This window comes from Mauremys reevesii, linkage group 2 (genome assembly GCF_016161935.1).
Source record: "Mauremys reevesii isolate NIE-2019 linkage group 2, ASM1616193v1, whole genome shotgun sequence".
NCBI lineage: Eukaryota > Metazoa > Chordata > Testudines > Geoemydidae > Mauremys > Mauremys reevesii.
The window spans coordinates 228,018,610-228,035,548 of NC_052624.1; the positions used below are offsets into that span (position 1 = coordinate 228,018,610).

Consider the following 16,939-nt stretch of genomic DNA (forward strand, 5'->3'; position numbering starts at 1 on the left):
CCTACTGTCATACAGGTCAGGAATAGAATCCAGGTCTCCTGACTCCCTGTCCAGTGCCCTTAGGCACTAGACAGTGCTGCCTCTTATAATTAGAATGACAAGTTATTAATCTACTAGTGAAAAGTCATCAAGATGAAAACTGAAACTCACTTCCACATTTGACCACAAGAAGTTAAATAAATTTATGCTTTTTCAGGTCAGTCCATACCTGTATGTACAGTACATGCCTATACTCCCACAGATCATTTGGTGCAGAATGACAGAACACACTCATCTTTTTCCCTGGCTCACAGGGCTGCCTCCCACAACATGCCTGAGAAGTAGATGTGGTGAAGGGAATCAGTTTCAAACTCAGAAGGAATGAGAACTGAATTGTATAGATATAATGAAACAAAAATTGAAATAAATTATGCACCAGAAGAGAAGTGAAATGTAGGTATGAGGATATTGTGTGAAACAGACTTTTTGCAGAAATGGTTACAGCAAGCAGCTGAGATTAATTTTCATTGCTGAAGGCCGAGTGGCCAGAAACATTGCAAGATTGAAGAAAATGATATAAAGATGGACAAAATGACATTGAGAAAACTGGAAACAGATGTAATGTTGAGGAGCTGTCTCAGATTAGTGAGCTTTTGATTTGATGTAAAAAAGGTTATTCATACAGAAGTGTGGAGTTGTTGCCAGCATGTTAATGCAAGGTTTTTTGTTTGTTTTTTTAATAAGTCTAAGTTGGGTCTTTTGGAGATTGCATAGCAGGCTATCCTCACTATGAAGGGAGGTAGCTATAACCAAGTAAACATTGTGCCTTTGGAGAGAAAGTGTCCTGTAATTGGAAGATTTTCTTGGTAATCTATTAGTAATAGTACCTTGAATTTGCTTTTGAATTTTCCCTTTGCCTTTATAAAAAGACTAAGTCAGCACCACACAATTGGTTAGTTTCAGGATCATTTCTTGCAGACGGGGCTGCACTTCAAAACCACCATCATCTCTTGCATGCTTGTTGTCAGGCAAAGCAAAGGACAAGATCCGAATGGGGGTGAACACAATTACCCTCTTCACCCCAGTGGTCCTCCAGTCAACTCAGGCTGGGATTAGAAAAGTTCATATTGCTACTGCCCACATTATGCCTGGCCTCTGGATTTAAAAAAAAAAAAACCACACACACACCCCTCAAGCACTAGAGCTGTCAATCTAGCATCTTTTATGAGCAAAACATTTACCTTTAAAAGACTGATTTATTACATTTGGGACAGCAGGTTAAAAGTAACTGCTTTTAAAATCAGAAATCGACAGTGTTACCTTGTATTTTAGAATTAAGTTGAAGGCTAATAAGAATTCTCTCTCTCTCAAAAAAAAAGGGGGGGGTACTCAGCAATGTTGTTTAATTACAATAAAGAACCTGCTCTAGAGAAGGTTCTGATCAGTTTTCATTATATATCAATTCAGACTGATAATATCTTTCGGATCCAGTTAAAATATGAAAATATCAAAATAAAACAGAGATACGACAGAAAGATTGGTTCCTGAAACATTCAAAATACCTTGAAAACTGTATGACTTCTTGGTAGCTGCAAGTTAACTGCACATTAGACAACATATTTAACACCACGGTTGAGTAAATTCTTGTTCTGCAAAGAAAAGGCATAAGAAATACACTTACCGGTAAATTGGATTCACAGTTTATGTAATCTAGCTAACTCAAAATTAAGATGGCACATCAGACTCGGATTTTTTCTCCAGAAAGAATCAGATGGGTAAACGGCAAAAGATAATCATCATTAGGCCATCAAAGCAACAGTCTGCCACCCAAAACTAAAATTAAGCTTATTAGTCATCTCGTGAACAATTATGCGTATGGGGAAGAGGCTATCACGATACAATTTAAGAGGTTCAGTTCCACAAAATTAGATCCTTTGTCTTTATTTAAACCTCTCTTTTTTCAAAGAAATATTAACATGATCACATGTAACCCAAACATTTGGAACTCAAGATGGTCTGGCTAACTTTGAAATCAACTATATTTTCCTTTTATAGTCACATGAAAGTTTCTGAAATTAGTTTTAAGTTGGACCGAATCATCTGAAAGATTGTTCAAGCTTTTGAGTCCTCACCCAGAATGGTCAGAGGGCTATTGCCTCACAACTTTTAAAGGACTGCTCTCCATGACTCATTTGTTGTGTTGGTTCACATATTTTAACCTAGACTTTTACTTACTTTAGCTGTGCTAGGTTTAATTCTTTTCAGCATAGAGATATATACAAAGGCATCACAAAAACAATACTCCCCTCCAACTTACCTCAAGAGAATTCAAACAACGTCTTGCTGGCTGCAAAGAGCAGGACAAAGTCAAGAACATGGCATTTCTGAATGTATCTGAGCTCAGCAAATCACATAACGAAGGTATTTCCCACTGAAAAAATTGCAGAAATAAAAAAAGTGTATAAAACTGATCATGCTGACAAACTAAGTTACCAAGCTTATCCAAACCTTTACTGGCATCTCAGATTTGAACATATACATCAACATACATTCAGATGGGTAAACGGCAAAAGGAAATCATCATTATGCCAGTAACATCACGTTGTCTGAGGTGCTGATTTAATGAAAGGTAGTTAATTTTAATACGAGAACTTGTCTTCCTGCAGTATGTGTGGCATGATAATCTGGACAAGAACTATATTTCTGCAGTATGTCATTTTGCCCCTGTGTAATGCATATATTTTAAAGGACTTGAATTTCAATTATTTTCTGCAATATAAAACCACAAAACTAGTACAATTTTTTGCCCCCATTCCAGTTTCCAACTTATCTTTTAGATTGCTGTAACAGAAATAAAAAAAGATCACTACAATGACAGGGGCTGGATAAAAATAGGAACAGCTTCCCAGCTGCTGGCCTAATGAAGCCCCTGACCACTAAGCCAGATCCTCAGCTGGTGAAAGCCAACATAGTGTTGTCTGTTACAGCTTTCCCCCCTATTCCATTTTGTTTCTTACAGCTGTCCCCTTACTCCATTTTGTTTTTGTTCTCCTCCTGTGGCCGCCCCTCCCTGGCTGTTAAGTTGTTTACCAGGGCCACTGCCCTTCTGAAAGGGAGGGCCACTTGTGCTGCGTGCTAAGTGGGACCACTGCCCTGTTCAAAGGGCTGGTCCTGTTATCACCTTGTTAAACCTGGGCTCAGTATAGGGGGCACTGCCCAGAATGCAAGATCTGAAAAGGCCAAATAGCTGAGCATATGAGTCATACCTGTGGCTCAGAAACTTGCCTAGGCATGTCTGTGCTCACCTGAAGTCTCCTCTCCTCCCCTCTAACAAGGGGAACCAATCAAAGTTACTGGCGGGAAGCTGCCTGAGTTTGCCTTTATAACCAGACATTTTCTGATCAGACCTCGGAGAGGTTCCTGCATTGCCACCTGGTCTGATCAGCTAGGGGTCTTTGGGGGGCCCTCTCCCCGCTCTCGTTTGTTTTTGAGCATACCCCCGTTTTTAAACTCCCCTCCCACGAACAACGAATTTTGCCTGGAGATCTCCTGATTATTGTAAGCGAATCGAGTCCTCTCTGCATCCTCTGATGCTGCCGCTGTTCCTGTCTCTGTGCTTGCTGCTGTCCTGGGGATTGGAAAGAACTCCCTCTTGCAAACTCCCCCTGTCCTAGCTGCTGGCCTTGTTTCCCCAGCAGACAGACCCAAGTTAACTCCGTGGTCTGTGTTCTGTAACTGATCTGTTTCTTGCTCTGCAGCGCCTTTGCTGCTAAGAAATAAGCCTGTGCCACTGCTGAGCTGTGCCTTCCTGGGCTGCAGGCTTGCAGTCGTCCCACTGCTGCAGTCACCCCCCCCCCTTTGGGGCTGTATCCTGGGCACACACCACTCTGCCCTCTGAAACTACCCCTAGCACAAGGTGCACCCATTAGGTTAGGTTTAGCCTTTAGTCTAGATAAGTGGTAATTTCATTTTGCATAGCTGTGGTTAAGTTAGGTTTAGAGAATTGTTTGTATTGTGCTCTGTAAGTTAAGTTTAAGAAGTTGTTGCATTGTGTTCTGTTGCTTGCTAATTTGTGTAGTCTTGGTTAAGTTAGATCATAGATAAGATTTTGCTGTGTTCTGTATAATTGTGATTAAGTCTGTCTTCCCACTGTCAGCCCCCCCCCGCCCCTCCCCCCGGGCTTCCCCAGTCACTTACAGCCTGTTTGTTCTCTGTGTCTCCCTGACTTGTTGCAGTCTCTCTGCTCTCTCTCTCCAAGTTTAAATCTCCCCCCGCAGCACCTCTGCCTTTGCTCTCTGCTCCACCACGTGCTTCTCTTCCCAATCTAGCATAAAACCCCATTGGTTACCCTTTTTCTCTCTGATACACCTCACATTCTACATTTACACCACTGACATTTTTACCTAAAATTGTTGCTACTTAACATATTTTATCCATAACTGTTAGTTGGTTATATGCTGCTGTAACACACCCTTTACATAGAAATTGTTAGCTACCTGTTCAATTAACACAGAAATATAAATGTGTTACCCTCTGTATTGTATCCTACTGTATCCCCACTATTGAAACCCCCTATACTGTTCACTAAAAGAAACCCCTCCCCAATTGTCTACCTTAACAAACCCCATACCCCTCACTATTGAATTTTCCCCGTTTTTATATTTTCTTAATAAAGTTTATTTTGCACCCCACCAGTGCAGTAATTGTCCCCCAAGATCCTCTACCTGCTGTCAGGGACAAGTGTCAGGGACATCATGGAAAAGCATCATGGACCAATTCTGTGCAGATTTTCATCAGATGAAGATTTGACTCTTACTGGATTCTGATTTCTGGTATTGATATCAAAGAAAAGCAACAGACTCATTTTTACTACTTTACCAATTGATAGGACATTTTGCTGGCTGTACACAAAGTACATGGGACTTGTAAAAACATTTGAAATAAACAAACATCACAACTGACTCAATTGTCACTATTTTAAAGAAAATTTTAAAGAAATGAATTTGATCCACAGGCACTTTTTGGTTTATTCTGTGTTTGGCTGGCATTTTCAGATACATTATCAAAACAATCAGTTGGGTAGATGGCAAAGAAAAATTATGCCAACAAAGCAACTTCCCGTCTATGATGAGCATTTAATGAGACTAAAACTAAGTATTTGATCACAAAGGAAATATTAATATAGCGACATTTCTTTAGAAGTATAAAATAGGCATCCCAGTACTATAATGGTACATCCACTACCCGCCAGATTGGCGGGTAGTGTGATCAGGGATCGATTTATCGCTTCTCGTCTAGACGCGATAAATCGATCCCCGAACACGCTGCCCGTCGACTCCGGAACTTCATCGAGGCGAGAGGCGGAAGCGGAGTCGACGGGGGGAAGCCACGGCTGTCGATCCCGCGCTGTGAGGAGGGGAGGTAAGTCAATCTAAGATACGTTGACTTCAGCTATGCTATTCTCATGGCCGAAGTTGCACATCTTAGATCGATCCCCCCCACCCCTAGAGTAGACCAGGGGTAAGTTAAACCCGGCCTTCAAACAGGGGGTTAATTTTGCATCCACAAAATTAATCATACTTTTTTCCAGCAAGTCATTCTAACTGCAAAAGCAAGCCAGTCTGAAGATCAGTTCCCACGTTATTACATAAATCTCTTTACTAGAATTAAAGGTTCAGACTGTTTGTTAGCTTCAGAACCATTTAAGAAATGAGTTACCTCCACATTTTTAGTCACAAGTGTGGTAATTATACTTGTCACTGTGTGGAATCCATCAGTGTTGGATGGGGATGAATGGTCAGGTGAAGTGTAGCTATCTTTGTGCTCTGGTTTCTAAAGAGAGCAGCTTGTACCTGAGTATTCTGGGATTTATTCTGTTTGTTCAGAATAACTCTACTATCTGATTAATTTATTACTTGTCTATGGAATAAGCTTCTCAACAAATCCTCTAGTACCTTAATACTGAGATGTAAAAGATAAGCATTTAAATTACCTCAGCAGTTCAGGTGAGAGCTGTCAGGCTTCATTCAGGTAAGCAGCATTTGAAAGCCCATCTCACGATATAGGGATTTCTGGACAGAGCAACAAAATCCTCTGAGGCCGACGCTCATCTGTGGTGTTTAGGGGAAAAAATAAATTAGAAATCCACACAGACCACTGGATTCTACAAACTCCTCGTTATTTGATTTACTTAGCAGATGTGCTGGCATCTCAGATTCAGAAATATACATCAACAAAATACATTCAGTTGGGTAAACGGCAAAAAGGAAATCATCATTATGCCAGTGAAAACTCTTCCTATCTTTGATACAGTTATTACTGCATGGAAGAAGGCTAACTTCAAGCTATGAAAACACATGCACCTGGGCACTTTGCCCAGCATCTCAGCCACTCAGGACAGTTTGCCAACATGTAGGTGCATATTTTAAAGTAATTTGCATTTGTTAAGACGGAACACTCAGTGACATGAATAACAGAATTAACAAGTAAGGGTTTTTCCTCACTGCCATCTTGTTCTTTTGCCCCCTCTAAAATCAAAGTGTTCAAAACCACAATGATTTGGGTCTGGATTTAACAGAAAACAGCTTCCTAGTTGCTAGCTTGCAGAAGCTCTCCAAGCACTGTGTATTTACAGTAAGAAAAAAATCCCAACAATATACTCACAGCCTTAGTTATTTAACAGTTCACGTGACAGCTTGCTGGTTACAAAGGAGTAGCATAGCAGACTCCAGACAGGAAACTTGCAATACCATCAGAAACAAATTCTAACTGCTGTCTCTATCCTCATTACCTAAAAGAAAAAAAGTTCCAGACATTTTGAACAGTTGACAGGAACGGAATTCTCATCATTCACTTGGAAAACGGGCCAAAAGGATTATTATATCAGTGAAGCAACACTGATCCCAGTGACAATATTAAATCATTTTCATGAAGCGAGTTCTGGGATAAGTTCAGTAAATTGTCACAATTTTTTAAGAGACAAAAAGTGGTTGAACAGAAGGCATTAATATTTTGCCCATTAAAAGAATGTGTTGTGGGTAAGTCTATGTATTTAAGCATGTTCCACTATGCAGAGTTATTGATTTTACAAGCGTATGATATTCCTAATGAGTAGCCATTGCTTTTTTTGTCCAGTTGGGTTTGACAAGTATGAAAGATGAACTAAGGTTAAAGGTTATATTTACCTCGCTTTGGGAGCACAGGTCTCCATGTAAGCACAATGGCACATTCCCTGAAGGTTCAATTCAAGGTCAGAACTCTTACCAAGATTATGCTGCCTCTGAGACTACCAAACCAAGATCCCACTACAATGGAGTCCCCAGACAACTACTGCTCTTAAGTATGTCACTATACTATGGAAAGGGCATGGTCAGGACCACCGGACAACTCTCTAATCAAACTCCCCAGTGACAAAGGGGCAATTTATCATTACAATTTGGACACCCAGCTGCTGATGAAAATGATTTATGAAGACATATCAACAGCAGTAAGGTTATTTAGCTGTCCAATTTATCATCATCTGGAAGACTTGGAAAGACTAAAAATAACTCAAAATAATCAATAAAGATGATTTGCCGATAGTAAATGTCTTCTATTGCCTAATGAAATCCAGCTCAATTTCACAGAACATATGCAAACTGTAGTAAAATAAACTAGGTGTCTTAAAGCAAGTCTCAAATAAGAAATTAGCTATTTAATTTGCAATCAAACAAAGCAATTTGTTGAAAATAAAGTGTTAGTGCAGCTATAATCACATCTGATTAGTCTCAAATGGTGGGAGATGTAGTTATGAGGAGGGCATAATAGGAAATGACCTCTGTTCATTTCCACTAGAAACTCTATCCTTTCAAATCAGAGTGTATATAAGACATGTTAGCAGGTCATCTGCCCATTTTTTATTTTTAAAGTGCAAATTACATTCACTCCATTTTTTAAATTGTGTCAAGATTAGAATTTAAGTTTAGTTAAAATTACATACTTCCTGGCTTCTCTGCCATAGATATTGTACAAGGTCCCAGAAGTCTGAAAGAACTAGCTGATTTCTAAACTCTCATTTTCATTGTAATTGTCAATACTTGCGTAATTAGACATTCAAAGAGAAACCAAGAAACCTGCAGCTCATCTCTCAGGACTTTAACACTATATTTTAAAAAGTACTTTATAAAACAATCACATCAACTTTCTTCTCGTTTAGAACCCCACAAGTAGCAGAATTTCTGAAATTGTATTTGCATACCATAAAATGAAAACTGAAGTTGGTTATCTGTATAACATTTGTTAGAATTGAGGGTTTCTTTCTCTCTCAGTGCTAGCAAGCTCCCCAGCAATCAAGGCAAACATGGCTATTTGGGGTGTATGCCCCCAGGTCTTATTCAGACTTGTACTGCTGTCAACTTTTTGTGCCTAGCATAATGGGATCCAACCTCACTGCGGTCTTTAGGTGCTACTGCAATTTAAACATTTAGTAATAATAAACTTAATGTGATGAGGGAGTAGGACAGGGGTAGGCAACCTATGGCACGTGTGCCAAAAGCGGCATGTAAGCTCATTTTCAGTGGCCCTCATACTGCCCAGGTACTGGCCACCGGTCTGGGGGGCTCTGCATTTTAATTTAATTTTAAATGAAGCTTCTTAAACATTTTAAAAGCCTTATTTACTTTACATACAACAATAGTTTAGTTATATATTATAGACTTCTAGAAAGAGACCTTCTAAAAACATTAAAATGTATTACTGGCATGAAAAACCTTAAATTAGAGTGAATAAATAAAGACTCAGCACACTACTTCTGAAAGGTTGCCGACCCCTGGAGAAGGGTATCTTTTTTAAAATAGTATCAGAGGGATACCCGTGTTAGTCTGGATCTGTAAAAGCAGGAATAGGGAGTAGTCACATGCATCTGACGAAGTGGGTATTCACCCACGAAAGCTCATGTTCCAATACGTCTGTTAGTCTATAAGGTGCCACAGGACTCTTTGCTGCTTTTTTAAAATAAACCGATGTGATCTTCTATAATCATTTTGTTTAAGAATTTGAAGATCTTCTCACTCAATATTTGTTCTATCATTATAGAAAAGTATACTGGGTGCTTATGTGAAATAGAGGGCAGTTTACTAGTTAATTTCAAAGACGATTTCCAACAAATTAGGTTGGAATTAATTCTTTTCCCCATGGCTTGTAGATATTTTTGTTATACAATTTATTCTTAAAGCAATAGTACTGTACACTATTTAGTCTCCTTTGCAGTCAGGGGATTTAACAAGTTGGTTTTGATTTTTTGCCCAAATCAGATTTCTAATTCAAAGTAATAGAACAAAGTATTGTTCTTGAAATACTTACTCTAATTGCTTGGTACTCCTGATCTCAGACAACAGATGTTTGCAAACATTTAACTTTGTTTCCTATTCTACTTTTCCCTATTCATATTTTAAATACCACTAAATGGTAGCATTACAAAAATGATGTGGGTCACTAAAAAATACTGCACAGCTACACCAAAACTGGTTTGCTAAACAGTAATCTATCCCACCCAAGTTAAACTTGCTTAGCTGATACTATAACCATCAGGGCCTGGAGTTTGTGATTTTTTCTTTAACTTCAAAATAGCCCCTGAGGGGGAAAACCCCTCATTTTAAGTGATCAAAAGATTGTTTGGCATACAACACACACACATAAAACCACCATCCAAATTAATACATTGAGATACAAACCTCATCTACATACAACTTGCACCAGTTAACTAAAATATGTCCACACTAGAAATGCTACAGCAGCATTGCTGTAGTGTAGACGTACTACAGTTTTAGAAGGGGTTCGTCTGTCACTGTAGTAAATCCACCGCTCAAGGGATGCTAGCTCAGTGGAAGAATTCATCTATCAACCTAGTGGTGTTTACAACGGGGCTTAGCTCAGCTTAATTACATCGCATAGGGTGTGAAATCACCCTGAGCAATATAGTTAAACCAACCTAACTCTGTAGTGTTGACCAGCTCTGGCACATTATAGTGATATAACTGGAAATGTCTTCTCTGTAGAGAGTCTCATGAAACTTCTTGCTGCCAGCAACCGGGTATGAAAGAAAAACATCAAATAGTGTGATACTTGCAATGGAATTGCCAGAGTGACAATTAACAATGAGTCCAGTTAAGTTTTTGTTTGGAATCCAGTAGGAGGCTCTCAGAGTTAACAGTGCTTTCTACATCCAAGACCTTAGAGGCATATCCAGGGTATCTATGCTTCACGCAGGGCTCGAAACTACTCCCTGGGCTCTGCAACACTCAGGTTCTAGGGAGACGGTCTCAGTGGCCTCACACTACATTAGCAGCCCGCCAGAGACATGCAGGTGCTGGCAAGTTGGCCACAGGGCCATTGCTGTGACACACACCAACTGCCTCACTAAGACACTCGAGCCAACTGCCACCCAACCACCTTAATGAGCTCTTACACAGCAAGCACAGACAGAGCCCCCAATCCCTCCTCCCATACTAGGGTGACCAGATGTCCCGATTTTATAGGGACACTCCGAATATTGGGGGATTTTTCTTATATAGGCTATTACCCCCCATCCCCGTCCCGATTTTTCACATTTGCTGTCTGGTCAGACTATCCCACACATACCCATTCTCCCCCGCCTCAGACCACCCATCCCTGCTTTCACCCCCTACCTCCCCTTAACCACTCCCCCCCCGACCACCCATCCCTGCCTTCACCCCCCAGCCTGCCCTTAGCCCCTCCCCCCCACAGACCACCCATCCCTGCCTTCACCCCCAGCCTTCCCTAGTCCCTCCTCCCCCCCACACACACATCCTCCCCACACACAGACCACCATTCCTGCTTTCACCCCCTCCCTCCCCTTAACCCCTCCTTCCACACATATCCACCCCACACGCACACCCACCAGAGAACTCCCCCCGCAAGCACAGACCTCCCCCACCCACAGGATCCCCTCAGCCCAGACCGCTGGTCCATCCCTAGTCCCGCACCTCGTGGGCCGCTGACCGCTCTCCAGCTCCCTCGCGCGCACCCACAGAAGAAACGGAAGGAGGAACTGAATTCCTTCCACTTAAAACGAGCCCAGATAGGGCCACGTGACAAACGCCGATTCCGTTCGCCTCACGTGACCGGAGGTATGACAGAGCGCCAATCTCGGCCAGGCTTTGTGTTGCTCCGCAGCATCCTGAACCCGCCCCACTAAAGTAATGGGAACTGGATGTCAGAGATGCGCCTGCGCAGTGCCGAGCTCCGCCCCTCCCCGTCTGCAGATTCTGCGCATGCGCAGTCGCCACGGTGTTCTACCATTCACACACGTACATTGACTAGGCATAGGCAAGGCCGGCCAGGTGGGCGGGGTCAGCTCGTGACCGTTAAACGTGCGGCGGGACCTGCATTCCCGCTTGGTTCCTTGGAGCTTGCGGCCCTGGCTCCCGCCCCGCGTGGGGATTTGGGGAGCTGTGTTGTCATTATGCCTTGGGCCCGCTGTGAGGGCGCCTCGCCGAGCAGCGCAGGCCGCGAGAGTCCCGCCCAGGAGCGGCTCGGACAGGCTGCCCCAAGCCAGCTGCCAGCGTGGGGAACGGTCCCTCAGGTGCCCCAGGCCGGCGTGGGCGTGTGAACGGAATCCTGTCACCCGTTTGTTTGAAACGGAGCCGCCAGGAGCTCGCGCACAGCGGCTGCCTAGGCTGCGGGGAGGACCAGGCCCTTGGGGCAGCTGTAGGCAAGTCACGTGCAAATACAGTGAGCGGGGTGGGGGGGATTAAAAATTCACCCCTACACGTGTACTGCAGCCACTACCTCATCCTTCAAATTACTGGGGCTGTTGGGGTTGTAGGCTTCTCTGTTATCCCAGTGTGTTGTGCCATGCCTTCGACTGAATTACTGAAGGACTCACCCCTCTGCAGAGGTGTGCTACTAATTCTGTCTTCATGTTAGCTCTGTTTAGCGACAAGCTAGAGAAGAAACTGTAGTAAGATGAGGCACTGAAACAAACTTTTGTGTTAATGGCCCAGTCTGAACAAAAGTACTTCCAGGTATTGCTAAGCAGAAGCTGGGCTGTGAGCCAGAGGCAGGCCTCACTCACAGAAGTTGGTGAGAAGAGGGTTGTTAGAAGCAGGTGCATCCACATATAAGTGCTAAAAGGAGGAACTTGTGCTAAGATGACATCAGGATATGCCACAGACATAACAAGGAACAGGCAGGTGCATCTTGAAGACAGGGTCAAAAGGACAGCATGATGGATAGATCTATCTATTTGAAACAACATGATCAAAGGGGAGACAGCACCCTAATGAGCCAAGGGGCTGTACTTCCCTACGTTAGGGATAAGTAATTTGTCCTGTAACTGTATAAAAGTAGGTCCCGGAGTGTGCATCTTGTACTGCTTTTGAGGGGTGTGGGAAACACCCTAATAATTTGCTATAAACAAAATAAGCCTAAAACACAAAATAAGGTAAAGAGTAAGTCATATATGAACAGGATTTTTTTTAAGACCGTTTTTTACTTGACTTTTAAGAACTTACTTTGACTTTAGATTTTGTTACTTAAGTATTTTTTATTTGGCATACAGCAAAACTATGTCAAGTATCAGAGGGGTAGCCGTGTTAGTCTGGATCTGTAAAAGCAACAAAGAATCCTGTGGCACCTTATAGACTAACAGACGTTTTGCAGCATGAGCTTTCGTGGGTGAATACCCACTTCTTCGGATGCAAGTGGTGGAAATTTCCAGGGGCAGGTTTATATATGCAAGCAAGAAGCAAGCTAGAGATAACGAGGTTAGTTCAATCAAGGAGGATGAGGCCTTGTTCTAGCAGTTGAGGTGTGAAAACCAAGAGGAGAAACTGGTTCTGTAATTGGCAAGCCATTCACAGTCTTTGTTTAATCCTGAGCTGATGGTGTCAAATTTGCAGATGAACTGGAGCTCAGCAGTTTCTCTTTGAAGTCTGGTCCTGAAGTTTTTTTGCTGCAGGATGGCCACCTTAAGATCTGCTATTGTGTGGCCAGGGAGGTTGAAGTGTTCTCCTACAGGTTTTTGTATATTGCCATTCCTAATATCTGACTTGTGTCCATTTATCCTTTTCCTTAGAGACTGTCCAGTTTGGCCGATGTACATAGCAGAGGGGCATTGCTGGCATATGATGGCATATATTACATTGGTGGACGTGCAGGTGAATGAACCGGTGATGGTGTGGCTAAGCAAAACTATGCTAAGTTAGGGTGTACCACACATCCAAAGTTATACAAAAAACCTTTGTAATATTACACACACACACACACCCATTGCATTTACTATACATTGCATTACATGTTTTGGGATTGGCTTTATTTCGTAGTAAGGCCACATTTGTTCACATTACTAAAGAAAAAGCATGCAGAATGAAACACTTTTTGTTAGAAAGTGCTTCAATTTGATTTAAATCACTATTTAAATCCACTAGTCAGGAAGACTCAATTCAATCATGGATTGCTACATAAAAGTGCATTCTTGTTGATTGTTACAACCTTAAAACATATTCTTCACAACTCATAGATGTAGGTTTCATTTTTAGAAGGTAGACACTATATATTTTAAAAGTGATTTATTTTGAAAACTTTTCAGATTAGTTTTACAGCTGTATTAGAAAATGAATGATTGTTTGGTTATTTCATTTACTATATGTAATTGAAGCAGATATTTATGAAGTCATTGGGAGGTGAACTATCTCCAGTTCAACAGGTTAATCATTAATATTTAGAGGATTTTCTTGCCATACTGTATTAGGAGAAGAACATCACCAGACAGACATTTAAATTGTTTTATTTAACTAAAACAACAATGTTATGTCTTCTGGATTTTTTTTCCTCAACAGCAAATCTATAATATTTTAACAAAACAATCATATGAATTTTTTTGAATTTAAACATTCGTTTTTTTTAATCAGGTTTGTTTTTCTTCAATTGTTTTTAACTAAAAGAGTTAAATTAAATATTAAAAAAAATTAAATCGACTATGTCAGCCATGTCAACATGAGAAACTTAAAATATTGGCTTCTGCAGCTAACTCAGTTGTCTTCACCTTCATTTTCCTGTTTGTTTTTCTTTTCCAGATTATTAACAATCTTTTCTGCTTTTTTAGGTCCCAAACAATTTCTCAATTTGGAATGAATTAGTCCGAAGGAAGAAAATATTCTTTCTACACTGGCAGAAGAAGCTACTGCTGTTAAAAGTGAGATTCACTTCAATAGTCTCTGAATCCAAGTGCTTAAGTGACTTCTACCAGTTCACTGGTGAGACTTTCTTTAAAACATCATCAGCAAACATATACTTCTTGAATGGTTCACCCTTAGCTCTGAAGTTTATTATAGGTGGCATTATGGAGAGATGATTGCTAGATGTGCATGTCATAGCCAACTCCTCTTCTTCAGCAGTTAAGGTTTGATCCTGGTACTGAGTATTGAGAATATTTGCAAGAAAAAGAACTGGAGATGGTGCTTGTCCCATTCATTTTTTTAATGCTTGTAATTTAACTCTGTCATTGCATATTTCTCTTTTTAAGATCTCACTCAGTTCCTTCAAAATTTCAACGGCATCAGCAATAAAACAGCTATTTCCCTGCATTTTGTTCAAGGATACAGAAATAGTCTTCTGGGTACTCAGCATGTGTTCAACATTTTTCTTAAGCCCAATGTTAAGAACTTTGGCTGTGACAGTGCCATCTATTTTTTTCATGATTTTGTTCACAAACTGTCCTTAGATTAGGTCAGTTCTTGATATAGTGCTCAAAGCAGTCCACTACTGTGTTCCATCGCACATCTTGTGGGAGAGTTAGCTTGGTTCCTCCTACTTTTTTCAGAGCATCTGCTGCAAAGTGGTTGTTACGGAAGTATTTTGCAATTTCAACAACAGTGGCCTTTATTTCTGGAACACTGAAGTCTTTGGCTAGGAGGTGCATCACATGAGCACTGCAACCGTATGTTATTAGCTTGGGGCTCTCTTCTAAATAATTTCTTCTCATCTTGGATACATTTGCAGTATTGTCTGTGACCAAGCTGCATTCTAGACAGTTGAACTTTTTTTCACAGTTTATTATAGCTTTTACTGCTACGTCTTGTAAGTATTCTGCTGTGTGTGCATTTCCTGATGTATCGGTTGTTTCTGTAAGCAAGACATTACCTTCTTCTGTTGTCACACGAGCACATACAACAGGATCATTGTGGACATTGCTCCACCCATCAAGACTCATGTTAACAATTTCACTCTCTAGACCTTTTGCACACTACTCAATTTCTCTTTCATATGCTTTATCCTGCAATTTGCCTGCAATATCTGCTCTGTTAGGTGGACTCTATCCTGGTCTTAATGACTGAACCATGTTAATGAAGTGTGGGTTCTCAGTCATACAGAAAGGAAAGTTTGTTGCATAAACAAACCAGACAATTTTTTCATAAATTACCTCTTTTTGTAATCTGCTGGTTCTTATCATAAATTTACCTATGGTTGTTTCTGGGTGATGGAGATTTTTTTTTTCTTTTTGCTACAGGTGATATACTGTGGCTATATGACATACATGATGTGACTAAAACACTGTCATTGGTAGATAACTCTGAAACTATAGAAAATGATGGTGATCTTGAAGGTGGATGGTCTTCAGAATCCTGTATGTTGAGGATGGATTCTCCTAAACAAAATAAATCAATGCAGTTATTTAATTATTACCACCATACTGCTCATATAGTATTACTCATTGCGTTCACTGACACTCAGTACTACTTTAAAGGTGAAATTGTAAAAGGAAGATCTGCCTATTTCAGCTATTTATTTTTTATCACAACTGCATTTAAAATGATAGTTCCATAGAGTATCAACTCTGTTTTTTGCTCAAACATGAGGATTCAAGAATAGTCCAGAAGGAAGAGAGGCAGTCCTTAAGAAAGAAGTATGAAGTATAAAAGTTTACAAACCTGAAAATCCTGCATGTTCAGACATGTTCCTTTCATTATCGTCAATGCAGCTTCCTCCTGAGAAGGAACACTTCTCATGATGTTGTTTCATTCGGGCAACTAGATCTTGCATTTCTTTGTGGCACTGTTTGCATTTTGCACGCATGCCTGTCTTACCCACAGCAGGTAGAGGAACTTCATTAAAATATTCCCAAACTGGGTCTTTTTTAGGCCTGCTGCCATTATAAGTTTTCCCTTCTAGTGAGAGAATGGCATGGTAAATCTCAAATCAATGAAAGCTACACTCAAGACTTTTGTAATATGCTGCTCAAACAGTTTCACTTTTGTTTCTACTGCCTGTCCTTCCCTTCTCACATTTATTTCCAGACTTCTTCTCGTCGTCCAGATCTATTCTGCCCCTAACAATTTTTTTTTAAACTTTTCACTTTTAGAGAGAGGTAAGGGATTGACTCTGTGTACACAAATTTGAAGAGGGACAATAGAGATGAAATCTGTTATTTCTCACCTCTATATATTATTTATTTAAAAACTTTTGCTATTATCTCTGGAGACACACATCCACAGTTTGAGAACTGCAAAACTAAGCATCTCTGATGGTATCTTCTAGACTGAGCACTGAGTCCCATTGGGTAGATAGAAAGATTAACCTAATTAATCTATACAGAAGCCCCTGGAATTCCATAAGATTGGGTCCCTAATCCATGAACTATTGGAACTCATTTACAAAACTTTTCTTAAACATCACATTAATATATTATCTCATACTATAGAATTAGACTCTATACTCCCTATTCCACGATGAGATATCTTTGAGCTATAGTGTATCTTAATTAAAACTATCTTTAGATAGTTTTTTCCTCAAAACCTATTTCATAAAAAAATCCGATTTTAAATCAAAGAAATCTGATTTTTTTTAAATCATTGATTTTTATCCACCCTGCTTTCTAAATGATTCTTCAAGATGTCCTTAATCCTATAGACCACAGCCAGTTAAGAAATACATTTAATAGTCTAATAGTCACCAATTAGGT

General features: G+C 40.5%; 1 long non-coding RNA gene and 2 other non-coding genes across 10 annotated transcripts in view; all 3 read right to left on the reverse strand.

Moving 5' to 3' along the window:
* Window positions 1-11,214, reverse strand: part of LOC120397694 — a 31,928-nt gene extending 20,714 nt beyond the window's left edge. For 3 of the 8 annotated variants that reach the window (XR_005593940.1, XR_005593939.1, XR_005593938.1), the window contains exons 1-6: window positions 10,962-11,117; window positions 6,643-6,769; window positions 5,972-6,089; window positions 4,704-4,808; window positions 2,297-2,410; window positions 1,542-1,628 (exon numbers count right to left, since the gene is read on the reverse strand). This is a non-coding gene — a long non-coding RNA (uncharacterized LOC120397694). Of the gene's footprint in view, window positions 1-294; window positions 314-1,541; window positions 1,629-2,296; window positions 2,411-4,703; window positions 4,809-5,971; window positions 6,090-6,642; window positions 6,770-7,163; window positions 7,211-9,946; window positions 10,035-10,961 lie in introns of those variants that run through there. The other 5 variants (XR_005593942.1, XR_005593943.1, XR_005593941.1 and 2 more) reach the window with 5 other exon arrangements.
* On the reverse strand, window positions 2,492-2,572 carry LOC120399737. Its single transcript, XR_005595335.1, has one exon. It is a non-coding gene; the product is annotated as a small nucleolar RNA SNORD87 (small nucleolar RNA).
* On the reverse strand, window positions 6,181-6,265 carry LOC120399739. The gene has a single exon (XR_005595336.1). It is a non-coding gene; the product is annotated as a small nucleolar RNA SNORD87 (small nucleolar RNA).
* Window positions 11,215-16,939: the final 5,725 nt, after the last annotated feature.